At 34.9% G+C, this 15,158-nt stretch overlaps 1 long non-coding RNA gene across 1 annotated transcript; it reads right to left on the bottom strand.

The window, feature by feature from the left end:
- Positions 1 to 8,881: 8,881 nt before the first annotated feature.
- Positions 8,882 to 13,262, bottom strand: LOC131073647 (uncharacterized). The gene is made up of 3 exons (XR_009359308.1): positions 12,970 to 13,262; positions 11,750 to 12,815; positions 8,882 to 9,106 (listed from the first exon to the last, which is right to left on the bottom strand). It is a non-coding gene; the product is annotated as an uncharacterized LOC131073647 (long non-coding RNA).
- Positions 13,263 to 15,158: the final 1,896 nt, after the last annotated feature.

The following is a 15,158-nucleotide window of genomic DNA, read 5'->3' as shown; positions in this document are numbered from 1 at the left end:
GAAAGTCCAAAGTCATTTGCTGGAATTGCGGTAAACCGGGTCACATCCGTAAGGACTGCAAAGAAGAAAAGAAGAAGAAAAAGAAAAAGTTCGATTCTGATTCTGAGTCCGACAAGGAAGATGGCGATGCATTTATTGCGGCTTTGGTGACTCATACAGGTAATGATGCCTGGCTAATTGACTCAGGTGCATCTTTTCATATGACTTCCAATAGAGATTGGTTTTCTAAATATGAAGGATTTAATGGAGGTAAGGTGTACTTGGGTGATGATTCACAACTAGACATTGTTGGTCGAGGTAAAGTTAGAATCAGGTTTTCTGATGGTAGAATAAAAAGGATTAATGGTGTGTTGCATATCCCTGGATTAAAACGAAACCTGTTATCTGTGAGCAAACTGATAGATGCGGGTGTGCAGGTAGTCTTTTCTGAAACAGGATGTAAGATTATTAAGGGTGCTATGGTAGTTGCTAGAGGTGTCAGGTTTGGCACTTTGTATAAGCTTGAAGCATACACTGTTGAGTGTAATAGCACTTCTGTAAAAAGTAAATCTGCGGATACTTCACTGGAAGATTCGAAGGTTTCACCTTCAGCAGATGGAAATGGTTTTTGGGTACCTAAGGGTGCTCTTTCGTCTGAAGCAAAGTTACCTGCAGAGAAGACTATGTTATGGCACCAGAGACTTGGCCACATTGGAGAAAAGGGTCTAAGGACCTTGAAAAATAAAAACCTTGTTGAAGGTTTGAATGACTGTAACCTTGACTTTGATTTCTGTGAGCATTGCATTTATGGAAAACAAAACCGCGTTCAGTTTTACTCGAGTTCTCATAAAACTTGTGGTGTTTTGGATCTTATCCATTCTGATGTGTTTGGTCCAGTAGATGTCTCTTCGATTGGAAAATCCACATATTATGTTTCATTTATTGATGATTTTAGTAGAAGGACATGGGTTTATTTTCTAAAGAGTAAATCTGAAGTTTTTAGTCGTTTTAAAGAATTTAAAGCAATGGTTGAGTTGCAGACTGGAAAGAAAATAAAATGTTTGAGAACTGATAATGGCGGTGAGTTTTGCTCTAATGATTTTGATAGATTCTGTAAAGACTGTGGAATTAACAAGCAGAAGACAACTCCGTATTCTCCACAGCAGAATGGAGTTGCAGAAAGAATGAACAGGACACTGATGGAAAAGGCTAGGAGTATGCTGAGTGGTGCTGGTCTTGAACAAAAGTTTTGGGCTGAAGCTGTTGCCACTGCTTGCTACCTGATTAACAGGTCTCCTACATCAGCTCTTGTTGATAAAACGCCTATGGAAGCATGGTCAGGTCACAAGCCTTCATTGAGACATCTTAGAGTTTTTGGTTGCGAGGCATATGCACATGTGCCAAAGGAGAAGCGAACAAAGTTGGAGAACAAGGCTGTGAAATGTATCTTCATCGGGTATAGTTATGGTGTGAAAGGATACAAGCTTTGGGACCCTGTTGCACAAAAGGTAATTCACAGTAGAAGTGTTATTTTTAGAGAAATTAAGTCTCCTTCTGTTACATTGCAGCCAGAACAGACTAAAAAAGAAGATGTGATTCAACTTCCTCCTACACCTGAAAGAGTTGAATCAAGACCCCTAGATAGGCAAGAATTTGAGGAGAGCTCGTCTAGCTCTGAATCTTCAGAAGAGGAGGAAGAACCTCCAACTCAGCTTGTTCGAAGGTCTACAAGACATAGACAACCACCTGAAAGGTATTCACCTAATGATTGGAGATGTATTTTTGCTCTGAATACTAGTGTGGATGAACCAAAATCTGTAGAAGAGGCATTAGGTATGAATGATGCAGAATCCTGGAAGATTACTATGGAGGAAGAAATGGCAGCTTTGAAAAAGAATGATACATGGGATCTTGTACCATTGCCTGAAGGACGAAAACCTGTTGGTTGTAAATGGGTGTTCAAGAAAAAGATTGGTTCAGATGGAAGCATTGAAAAGTATAAAGCAAGGTTGGTTGCAAAAGGCTACTCTCAGGTTGAGGGTGTTGATTACGGTGAGATATTTTCTCCTGTTGCAAAAATGACATCCATTAGATTTTTGCTTTCTATTGCTACTGCTTATGATTTAGAGGTTGAGCAAATGGATGTGAAAACTGCTTTCCTTCATGGTGATTTGGAGGAAGATATTTATATGACACAGCCAGAGCACTATGTGGTGAAAGGCAAAAGAAATTTGGTCTGTAAATTGAAGAAATCTTTGTATGGCCTCAAACAAAGTCCTAGGATGTGGTACCAGAAATTTGATACATATGTGTTGAGTTTGGGATTTGAACGTTCTAAATCAGATCACTGTGTTTATTATAAATCTTATGGTGATCATTTCTTATTCATTGCATTGTATGTTGATGATATGTTATTCATTGGTAAAGGGAAAGGTATGATTTCAGAACTGAAGTCTCAGCTCGCTGCTAAATTTGAAATGAAAGATCTTGGTGCAGCAAAGCACATTCTTGGGATGGAAATTAGAAGAGATAGGGCGAACAGAAAGCTATGGCTAGGCCAGAGTAAGTATGTGAATTCAGTGTTACAGAGGTTCAACATGCAGAATTGTAGACCATTGAGTGTTCCTTTTACAGTTGGAACGAAACGATCTGTTTCAGATTGTCCTACATCCCCATTGGAGATGGAAGACATGAGCAGAGTGCCTTACCAGAGTGCAGTTGGAAGCTTGATGTATGCTATGGTCTGTACTAGACCAGATATTGCCCAAGCAGTGGGAGTACTTTCTAGATATATGTCTAATCCTGGTAGAGTTCATTGGGATGCAGTCAAAAGAGTCTTCAGATATTTGAAGGGTACTTTAGAGTATTCTTTGTGTTATCATGGTAATTCAGTTGGAGACATGACTTCCCTTGATATCCATGGTTATGTGGATTCAGATTGGGCAGGTGATATTGATAGCAGAAGATCCACCAGTGCTTATGTGTTTACTTTGTTTGGTGGTGCAATTAGTTGGATGAGTAAGCGACAGGCTGTGGTTGCTTTATCCACTACTGAAGCAGAGTATATGGCAGCTACTCATGCTTGTAAAGAGGCCATTTGGCTTAAGAGACTGTGTTCGGATATTGGAATAAAACAAGGTACAGTGACAGTTTACTGTGACAGTCAGAGTGCAATTAGCCTAGCTAAGAACCCGACATTTCATGCCCGGACCAAACATATTGATATTCAGTATCATTTTGTTAGAGATATGGTCGAAGATGGTAGGGTGAAGCTGGTTAAGGTGGAAACTTTGATGAATGTTGCAGATGCTTTAACTAAGGCTGTGAGCACAGAAAAGTTCAGATGGTGTTCAGAGTCTATGGGCCTTATGGCCCCTAGCAATTGATTCATTGTGTTGACATTCCCTTCCGCTCATGCAAGGTGTTCGACAAGTGGGAGATTTGTTGGGAAAAATGGTGTCTCAACCTTGCATTTATGCGAGGTTACTATTTATAGTAAGTTTTTATTTGAGCACGAAATAGTGCGAAACTCTCCCTGAAGCTTCTGGTTGGCTAGATAAGCATTCCGGTAAAGTTTCGTCGCAAGGTCACAGCTAGTTTTGAAGATATTAAAGTTTCCATCTTGGAGGGGTGCAATAAAATGTTTAAACTTAATTTTGGGGACTTTAGAGGCTCCGAAACGCGCTGAAAAGTGGCCGTAACCGGCGAAGCGGGTTACGAGGTGATAGAGCACTTTGCGAGCTTTCCGGCGCTTCAAACAGTTCGTCAATCGGACACCCGGTTCTCAAGTTATGGCCTCCGGAAGTTTGTACTCCTGAAATAGGAAAAATAATTTGTATCGAATACATAAATGAGCTGTAAAAGGGAGCGACACATGTTGATGTGTGCTTTAACATGTCATAGAAGGGAGATAAGGTCGGCTACACCTTATTGGGTGGTTTTAGCCCATGGTTTTGTAATACCGTTTGACGATTTCTTGTATTGTATCTCCTATTTATGAGGTGTGTGAGATAGAGGTTGTGTGTAAGAGTCTTATGGCTATTGAGTTGCCTCTGAATCTCTGATTAGTGCTACTCTTGCGAAGAGCTTGCTCTGCAAGTATTTTGTAATCTGTTTTGATTGCTGAATAAAATATTGAGCTGCTTTTGGAAGGTGGGGTTTTTCTCCCGAAAGGGTTTTCCCCACGTAAATCATTGTGTTGTGGTATGAATGCTATTATACCTATTTCTATTTTCTGTAACTGTTGTAATGATCTGAAAAAGTTTTGCATTACCCTCCTCTCAAGGTTAGTGTAGGAAGTTGTTTCCGCTACTTAACTTCCTTACAAAGACTTGATATTATTCTTGTGGTGTGTTTGGTTGCAAGACATCAAGCTAGTCGTCAGCAATCTCATGAGAAAGTTGTTAAAAGGATATTCAAATATTTAATTTGAAGGGCACTGTGGATAATGGTTTGTGGTTTAAAATGAATGTTGACTTCACTTTGAAGGTTTATACTAATGTTGATTAGGTTGGATGTGTGGATGATAGGATAAGTATCTGCGCCAATAGTAATAGTACATTTTTCTTGAGAGATAGATTGGTCTCCTGGTTTTGTAGGAAGCAAGATTGAGTATCCTTATCAACAAAAAAAGCTAAGTATATTGCTGCAACATCTTATTGCACCCAACTGCTATGGATGAAGCTGACCACGAAGGATATCAAGGTAGTATATGGTGAACCTATTCCTATCATGTGTGATAATACAAGTGCTATAAACATTTTAAATAATCCAGTGGTGCATTCATGGAATAAACATATCTTTATCTGGTATCATTTCATAAGAGAGAAGGTTCCAAAGAAGGAGGTCAAATTGGAGTATGTTCCTACAAAGGAACAAATTGTAGACATTTTCACAAAGTCCCTATCAAAGGATACATTTAGGTATCTCAAGCATAAACTATGGATTATTTCCCCTCCTTCAACCTAGATGCATACGCTGGTGCATCAATCTAGGGGGAGATTCAAGGTATATATTTTGTCTCCTAGATTGATGTGGTTTACCACTTAGGGGGAGAAGGTAGTTGGTTATTTGTTAAGGGAGAGCACGTATGACTATTTTGGAAAATAAGAACATATGAACGAGTACAAATGAATACCAAGAAAGGGGGAGAGAAAAGTGTAGATTGCAAAAGACAATTCTATTAGTGGTAATAAAGTGTAGAGTTTAGTGGAGACTCTTGCCCTTTGTCCTTAATGTTAAAGGCAGAGAGAAAGCATAAAAAATATTAGATGATTGAGGGAGAGAAAGTATTGCATAGTGTGATTGTTTCCACCAATGACAAAGGGGAAGATTGTTGTCAGTTGTCATTCATGATGAGGTGTTGTCATTGATGTCAACCCTCAACTTGTGTGTTGTCATTGATGATTTACTCATTGTTGTGTTGTGATTGTAAAATTTTGGGGAGATTGTTGGCAAGTGTTGTTATTGATGGAGGATGTAGATGAATGTTGATTTAAGTTTTTCTTGGTTGTGGGTGTCTACCTTCTTGGTGTTTCATATCTACACTCAGTATGTAGTATTGATACTTGTAATATTTCTGTGATGGTGTTGATTTTCATGCTTGGACAATGGTTATGTTGTTGTTGATAATAAAATGGATATGTTGTTGATAGTCGTTATGGTATTGTACTTTCTACAAGATGTTGTGATGTCTCTCGTGTTGCTCGTGGGTGAGAAATTGGTGCTACAATAATACTTTGGTCATTGCAGATTGATGAAGTGTGTGAATGCATGAAATTATGTCAAGGACAGTCTAGAAGAATACTCTTCATTCCTCTGCATTTGGTGATTATGATCTTGCAGTTTTGGACATAATGTGTATGCTTTGTAGATTTTGCACTCCTATCTTTTTAGGTCCTTGGTGTTGCAGAAGATATGTCTATTCATTGTAGTATGTTGGTAGGTTGATGGTTTGTCAAAACTGATAAGAAAAATACTCCACATTTCTTTGCATTAATATTTGTGTTGTTGTGCCTGGGGGGATGTGCTTACAATGGTTGTGAAATGTCTTAGTTCAACTTTTAGGTGATGAAGTTTATCTCAAGTATAATTTTTGATGTTTTGTTTTATAACTATGTTGTCTGGGCATCTTGGTATGAAGAACTTTGTATCAGTTTGGATTTTGCCAATGTGTCTTAGCTTGATGGTATGAAATACCTGTAAGTATTGATGGATGGTCAAGGAGTGTCTTTATGTGCTCCACATGATAGTGATTGATTGCTTTAGTGCAACATTGTTTTTGGAGCTGGTTTGCAAGGTGATTTGTAGTTATCTAGCTGACAGGGCTTGTTGTTTTGTTTTTGCCATGCTTTTGGGTTCTACACCTACAATAGAGATTGCATTGAGTTATTGTTTTGGGTTCTTCTATGCCTCGTGGGGATCTACATTGTACAATTTCATTTGGAAAATGTGTTTTGGGCCAATTGGTTATGTGCTACATAGTTTTATCTACATGTTACCCTGTTGTTGACTTGGGAGGATGTGCTCGAACATGTGTGATGTTTGGGACTGCATTGGAAGACATAATAAATTTTTTTAGGTCCTCTCTATCTCTTGACTTAGACTACTTTCATCATACTTTTATTTGTGTTCAACTTAGTGGGATCATTCTTTTTCCCCTATTCTAGCCGACCTTATTGATGTTTTAAGGTCTTGTCGATGATATATATAGAAGATTGAGTCAATTGAAAGTGTGTGGACAAGAGTGGAATGTGGAAGATGTGGAAGTGAAGTAGTAAGAGTGTATGGTGAAAGTTTTGGAGCATAATTGCTAAATGGTTTCTTGAAGAAATGAGTCAAGAGTAGCTACATTACAAGGAGATTTTTTGGTTGCAGTGATGCTAAAGTCTTGTTTATTGTAGCTTATATTTTAATGTTATTTTCTCAAAGATAGTGAATCACCTTAGCAAGTTCTTTGTATCTTTCCCTAAGGTAGTGAACCTTAGCCTACAAGTACTTTCGAGAGCAATGAGCTTCCTTAGGTAGTGAGCCTTAAAACAAATTATAATATTATTCCCATAGTGCGAGTTAACTCTCACCGTAGTTTTTACCTTCTTGGATTTTCCACATAAATATGGGGTTCTCTTGCACATGTGTGTCCATTTATTTATCTTTTTGTTGTTGTTGATCAGAATAAGAGTTTAAAGTTGAAATTAAGTTGTGCTATAAAGTTTTTGTTCAGGACGGATTCACCCTCTCTCTCAATATTGGGATGTGTTTAACAATATCATCATCACATATCTTTTTATCTAATTATCATAATAATTTATCTTAGAAGATGATGTATTTAATCAAGTCATGTGAGTTAATTGTATCAAATTTTGAGTTAATGCATCATTTCAAAGAAGAATCACACATTTGTTCACTCATAATCTTGGAGGTAGCTGGTATGATTTTGAGATACAATTAAATTTGGAGGTCTATTCAAGATGGGAGAAAACAATTTCACAGGGAGGATTATGACTCTATTGGACACAATGTGACAGATTTTTGGGGCTAGATTCCTTTTCATTTGAGAAATATTAAAATTTCATTATTTTTTTGACAGATTGTAGAAATAATTAATTTGGGGATTTCGACAAAGTTGGAGCAAAATGACTTTACAAAAGACTTCACATGAGCTTCATGTGCAATGTGGTAAATTTTTAAGAAAAGATACGATTCTAATCAAAATATATTAAATATAGCTCTTTGTGCATGTTCAATAATATATTGCATATTTTCAAGGTCAATTTTTTTTTCTTTACTTTTTTAGAAAGTTAACAAGTTTCCTAACTACCCAAAACCCCCAATTTTTTTTTTGGACGATGAGTTAAAAAATTAGAAAGTTTTTCAAAATTCCAAAATCCTCAAATTGACGTAGAAAGGAAAGTTAGAAAGTTTTAAAAATCACAAGAAATGTGACATTATAAAGGTTAGACATTTCAGAAGGTTTGTGACAAACAAAACCATGTGAAAGGTTAGAAATTCCGTAAGATTTGCATAAAAAAACTTCACAAGGCTCATAAGAAATCATACTATGTAAAATGAAAATAAACTTTAAAAAACAAGAGATGCAAAGAGTCAAGTTCCTTCCGATATGTTTTAGATTGTTGTATAGTTTTAGTGGAAGAAGCATTTGGCTTAAGCTTCTGTATAAAATAATGGTGTTGGACAGAGACAACGAATTTGATGTGTTATATAACATTTGACTTTCTATATGATTTGGTATTGCTTGTAATGTGCAAAAGCAACCTTTTACTTTTGAAGCTATTGGTATACTTTGGTGTATTATAGATATATTGTATTTTACAATGTTATTCTTTGAAGGTGATTTGAAAAGATGAAAATATTTTATGAGCATTTGTACCATTTGAAACATATTATTTAACTAGGTAACTCAACGAGTATTGTTATGTATATGATTTTTATTTCAAGGTTAACAATCCAAATAATCCATGAGGTTTAAATATGCAATCTATTCATATGAAGCAAGTTATGAGATTTTACAAAATAATTTGAAAAACAAATATTTATCATAGAGATACTTATAAATATGGGAGAAAAATGCACTAGTGAAAATATGAGTTAATGAGTGCATAAGGCTAATGAACAGAAGCCAAAAACTTTACTAAAATCTCATTTTTATTCATAAAACATTTGTAATCAGAAAATGAATAGCTATAAAGTGATCAAATTAAAGATTAGGCTGAGTGCATAAGGATAATAAAGAGAATCAAAGTAAAATTTAAGATAAATAAAATATTTATAAGCTATTGTAATTTTTAACCACTTTGACTAATTGTTTCTTTCAACATAAACCATATTTGAAAAGAAAATAAATTTGGTATTTATATTAAGCTTTTCATTATTTTAGAGAAAATCTATAAATCATGACTTTACTTAACAAATTATAAGAAGAGATATTAGCAATCATATAATAGAGATGCCGAAAAAAATTCATTCTCGATTATTAGCAATCATATAATCCTATGTTTAAAGGGAATTAATGCTTGAAGCTAGAAGAATCTGACAAACAAATTGCAATAAGAGAATCCACCAAATTTGATCCACCATCTTTGCCATGGACTTTATTTGCTTTTTGCTTCTACAAGAAGGAAAGAAACAGTCAATATGCAAAATTAAAGTCTATGGTCAAAACTTTGAAGATAATAATTATATTATTATAGTTTTTTAATTTTCAGAATGTCTGAAAATTAAAAAACTATTATATTAAAACTTATATAATTAGATGTAAAAATGAATGGAAATATTAATTGGTGATCTGAGTTAGCCATTGAAATTGTTATACAAGTATCAATTTTATAATAGAATTTTCTAGTTGGACATCAGTAAACTTAATCTAAGCAAGTGCATTTCTAATCTATGTAACAAGAAGTAGTGATCATGAAACTAGAGAGTCAAAATATATTGATAAAGACTAGGAAGCTACAAGATGTATATTAGGGATTACAATCTCCTTATATTCTAATATTAAGGGACTGACAAAGCCTATATTTCTCTACCTTCACTAGCATTCTAACTCTTCTATCCCACCAGGAAACCACTATGCTATGGTTTTAGGCAGAGGAATCCCAAACTTGCCCATTTAGTGACAGATGGAAGATGATCCTAGGGAAATGTATATCTATAAATTATAATAGAGCACAATTATTCAAGAGCCAAAGCTTGTGCTTCGATTTGAGGGCCTAACTTGGAACACCATTGTGACCTACAATTGAAAGAGCCCAAAGTTTAAACAATGAAAGTACTGAGATGATGTACACTTGATGATTTTCCTGTCAGATAGAAGGCTTTCATATATAGACGACATAAACACAAACTCTCATTAAATAAGATTAAGCTGCAGAAGATATTAGTATCAGGTGCGCTGAATGTAAATTTGTATCACTATATAAGGGCTTCTTGAGATAGGTTGATAAATTTGGAAACCAAAAGCCATGGTACCCCACCATATAAATGTGTTTGAAACTTTACTTGTGTAAATTTGAACAACATGACGCAGTTAAAATTTCACAAGCTATTTTTTAAAATTGAAATGGCAGGAGAAGCTTAGAAAATCTTTGAAGTTGATAAGTATCTACTTAAAGTGGGGGAAAAAAATATATATCTAACTAATTTATTTTGAACATTTTAAGAGAACTGATTGGAACACTCTTGAATAAATTGAATCATCTCAATCTTGACTTTCCATGTAAATCTAAAATGTCTTAGAGAGATAAGTTACACCATGAACATGATGAAACTAAAGAAATTCATGAATGCGAAAATCCATAGCATTTTGCCTTTGATTTAGTAATAACCAATTACTAATGATATAAGAGGAGAGATTGAGTTCTAGTCTTATTTTTATTTAATGCACAAGTCCATGATAAACATGCTTATATAGATTCATAGAGTTCTTAAAATGTATTCCTCATATATTAGGTTCCACATTTTTGTAAACTTGCAACTGACCAAACCTCTAGCATCCAACACACAAATAGTTTAATAGAGGACATAGAGCCCGAGGGATGTGTTAAAAAATACCTATTATCAAGGAACTCTAGTTAATCATGAAAACATAAACATAATGGAACAAAGGCGAAAATGAAAACATTGTTGCAAGCTAAATGTAGTTTTGTAAAATTAAGAAACGTAAAAATGCAAGTTGTAATTTTATTGGGGGTTTAAAGAAACTATGGATTTCAGCCAGACATTTAAACTTATAAAACGGGATATAGAACAGTAAGTCACAAATGTCTCTATTGGAGAAGTAGAGTAAGAAAATTTGCTCAAATCGCATGTTGGCATGATATCAGAAGCTACCCGAACAGTTTCCTCCATGTAAAGTGGACCAAACCATCATTCACAGTCGGGTGTCAACTTGCCTTAATTTGGATGAGTGTAAGACAAGAATGATTAGCTATAGTCCCTGGAACAATTGATGGAAGTGTTGTAATCCGTCCATACAATTTACTGAAATTCCAGTTCTTTAAAGAGTCCATTGGAACAAACTAAAAAAATATAAGTAGCAAAAGGTCAATAATGCCAAAATTTACACACTCAAGAATAAGTTGACAACAAATCATCAAGAATCATTTCTGTAACAAAACTTACAAAGCGGTGCGTGGCGCATAGGTGCATGGTGTAATGGCATGTTTATTGAATGTTTGGCAATAAGTATTGAGTTGATCCTTGATGGACAAATCCCACAGTAGACATTATGGTTTTGGTTGAGTTGGTCTTTGGTCTAATGGTATGACTATTGGATGTTCATTCATAGATATCCAGTTCAAAACCCACATATTGTCCTATTGGTTGAGTTGGTTAGTTGCCTGAATGTTTCAATGTATGGGAATGAAGCCCCCGTTTGTAGCCTCAGTAGTTAAACCCCAGATTTACTAGTAAAAGACACAACTTACAAAGGAAGAAAATATGTACAACCTTAGAAAATGACCCTCATTTAACAGTGTGCTGAAACTAACCCTCAACAATTCAGTAAACAATTTCACTAATAAACATTTTTTATTATTATTTGGTAAATTTTTCAAGTGACTTGTCCTTAACTTTAATTTCTACCTCATATTGATATAATTCACGGAATGTGTTTTCAAACATGATGTAAACTAAACTCAGAAAATGTCTTCCCAAAAATTGCGTCACTCTTCTACTTGTATTCCACTTATGTATAGAAACCAAAAGTCAATTCCAATGAACGGGGCAATCAACACAAAAGTGAAAATATTACCTGACGGTGAGAATGGTAATATAAAAAATGGAAGGAGTATTCTCCTGGAAGAGTCTCGCAGTGGTGAGTTCATCATTCTGCAATTTTCAAGGAGGAATAACCACAAAAGAATTGGCGCTATCCACATTACACATTACAATAGATAACACTATTGCCAAACATGTACACCACACAAATAAATGATCAACATATTTTGTTGAATTTAAGAGTTTTTCGACACCTCGGTGACATTTGAGCAGAGCAGAGCTTCCTGTAGGGAAGAATAGGACAATCCAAAAATCTAACTTTCAAACACAAAAAATAGTTTAAGTGAACATCTAAAATTAAAACCAACAGGTCGACAGATCTAAACAGTCACGACCATGCGAACACCTTGCTAGCAAAATTTCTTACCAAAAAAGGAAGGCTTCTAAGAAAATTCTCCATAAAAACTCAGATCTCTCATGCTTTAAAAAGGGAAAAACCTAGAAAAAGTTGAATGTTATTGACCAAGATGAAATAGTGGACGAAAGTAACGAAGTGGGTATTACTAAAAGATGTATAAAAAATGAATACAGAATAAGGAGTCCTCAAATTGCTGAAAAAATTACAGTGCCTGAAAAATTGCATGAACTTGAAGATCTTTTAGATATTCTGACATGGGATTCTTGGAATAAATACCTTAGTCCTTCAGAGAGATGTGATATTCGTCTCCTTTTGCCTCAAGGGCAGAGGAACAATTGTATGATAAAGTCTTTGTTTGATGGTGAGATTTGGAGATTTTGGAAAATCCCTTTTGCAGAGTGGGGGAAGGGTGTAAGGGAGAGGAAAGCTCTGTTGAAATCTTGCAGAAAGAAGTTGCAGGTTTCTCAGTCGCAGTACTTTAAGAATCTTAGAGCTTATCACTACATGTATATTGATAGAGTACCTATCCATGGCCATAAGTCTGAAAATTTATCATAGTCAGAGCATGAGAAAATATAGCACTTTAGCTTGCAACCCTAGCCCCAATTCACCGAAGCTATAAGAGTAAAGTCGTCAAAGCTTCAATTTAAAGTAATGTACGTTCCTCATAAAATTGAAACTCCTGTGACAAATTAAAAATTATCCTTTCCGACATAGAAAAGGAGAAGCAAATCACAAAACTTAAAAGACCGAACATCTCCTACAGTGCAAATTATTTATGAAAGAAAGAAAAAGAAAAAAAACAGACGATATAACTTAGGAACAGAAAGATTTACCTGTTAGCGCGATTTCACGCCACACAATTAGCTGTAAACCCTGATTTCAGGCAAATGCATTGATCAAAATTTGCAGATGATTGAAAGAAAATTAATCTGAATTTCGGTGGGCTAATATCAACAAGGCGAAGGACTTGAGAAACACAAAGGGTTTACAGAAAACAAAGCAGAAAGCTTCAAGAAACGAACGATTCCAAATGTACAGAAGAAAAATGAGGTGAGCCATAGAGAGAAAAGAACAAAAGTATAGATGGGTGTAAAGCCAAAACGAATCATCATATGTTTCCAGAAGTTTCATAGTTTCCAGAAGTCTCTGCTTAAATTCAAATTTCTTTTTAAAAAACAAAATTAACGACAAGCTCCAATGAAAATTAGAATAAATAATTTTATATTAATTATTAAATTTTCTTAAAATCAAAACATTTAAAAAAAAAAAATTGTTCAAAAATACTTCACTATGATTGGATGGCTCAAAATAAGAAATGCATCTATCAGATGCATTAGTATCCTGCCGGTGCAGGAACTAAAAATGAAAGTGAAAAAAATTGTGGAGCCTGTGACAAATCAAACTATTCAAAAAGTTCACATGAAAGCAAACTTAAAAAAAAAAAGAGTTTGTAAATTTGCAAGGCTTGTGACAAATCAAGCTATGCAAAAAGTTCACATGACAAAAACCTTTTTTAAAAAGGGGGGTTTTGGAACACTGTGGTGGGCATGCTTGCCAAAAGCAGAAGCATAAATAGGAACAATAAGTGTTTGACAGAATGCCTCAAAGAGGATGAGTCATTTGGTCGTGGTTTGGTGAGAAAGGATAAAGCTATCTCCTCACACCCACCCAACCTTGGCAATTTCCTATAGTTACTATTAATCTGTAAATTAATCAACCCTTCACGATTTCATAGAATGAAATTATTACAGAGTTTATGTGAATGGTATGAGGGAAGAGGCATTAGAGGGTCTGAAGATTTAACTAGCAGTTTGATAGTAGTTCTCTGTAATGCCCTTCATAAGGGTTTGTTGAGGATGATACTTCAATGACATAGTAGGAATTACTCTGGTAGATGTATATGAAAAATGTGGAAGCATAGAAAAGTATGTGAACACTTTGAAAAAGTACTTCACTAATATGTTTTCTCTTGAAACTCACATGAAAAAGATCACAGGTATAAAGTCAAATTCCACACCCATTTTTTTTCATCCTCCCTCTGTAAAATTGAGCCAGGTGACCCAACTCATGGAAGACAATGATTTTGGGCCTGAATAAAATGGATATGTTGAATCAGTTTTAAGAATTTTTCAAGAAGATGTTTGTGTTCTCCCTTCTCACACCATGACTAAGATTTGCACAAATTTGATTTGTTAAAAACGCTTTAATTATATTCAAGCAACAATAGATTGTGATAGGTTGGAAGAAAAGAAAAAATTATCTCCTTGTCAAGACTCAATGTGTTGGCCTATAGATGAGTAAGAGCTATGCAATAAAGATGAACCTTTTATGGAGATGATTGAGGTAGGGTGAGAAATTCATGAAGTAGCTTTTGGAACTCTGATATGTGCTTATGTCAAATGGAGTCAACATTTGTATTTATTTTGATCCTTCTACTAGTTTCTTAAATTGATACCATATCATCTCCTCCTCAAATCATGAGAAGTTTACAAATTTAAGTGCAAAGAGTTGCAAATGAGCCGGTCTAGAATGTGTTTTTTTGTTGTACCAAAGAGTATAGGATTTTCCCAAAAAAATGATACACACATTGTAATGCTCGTCAAAATACCCTAGATAAAAGAACTAATCTAGCTAACAAATAGAGATAATTTTTTTTTTAAACATTCACTAATGCCACACATAATGCTACAAGTACCCATATGCAATAGTCATAACATTACATGAATGCATAAACATCTTAAACATAACCATTTTCCTAACAACATAATACACAAGTGGAAATAGCAATACAACAACTATCCATCCCTAGGGTACCTCAACTCCATTACTTAACTAACAATAACACATAAGCACACCCATAATCATGATACCATTAACATCCATTACACTTAGTTTTTAATCTATTACTTTCTTCCTAACATGACTATCAATGCAAATCCTACATATTCCCATTAACTTTTGAATTCATTTTAAAGCACCAAACCAAATGTTCCTATTTCCTTTTTTAAAAACCATCTAACAT

Source organism: Cryptomeria japonica, chromosome 11 (genome assembly GCF_030272615.1).
Source record: "Cryptomeria japonica chromosome 11, Sugi_1.0, whole genome shotgun sequence".
Classification (NCBI taxonomy): domain Eukaryota; kingdom Viridiplantae; phylum Streptophyta; class Pinopsida; order Cupressales; family Cupressaceae; genus Cryptomeria; species Cryptomeria japonica.
Note: the sequence above shows the minus strand (reverse complement) of the source record. Positions and strands in the feature narration are given on the sequence as shown.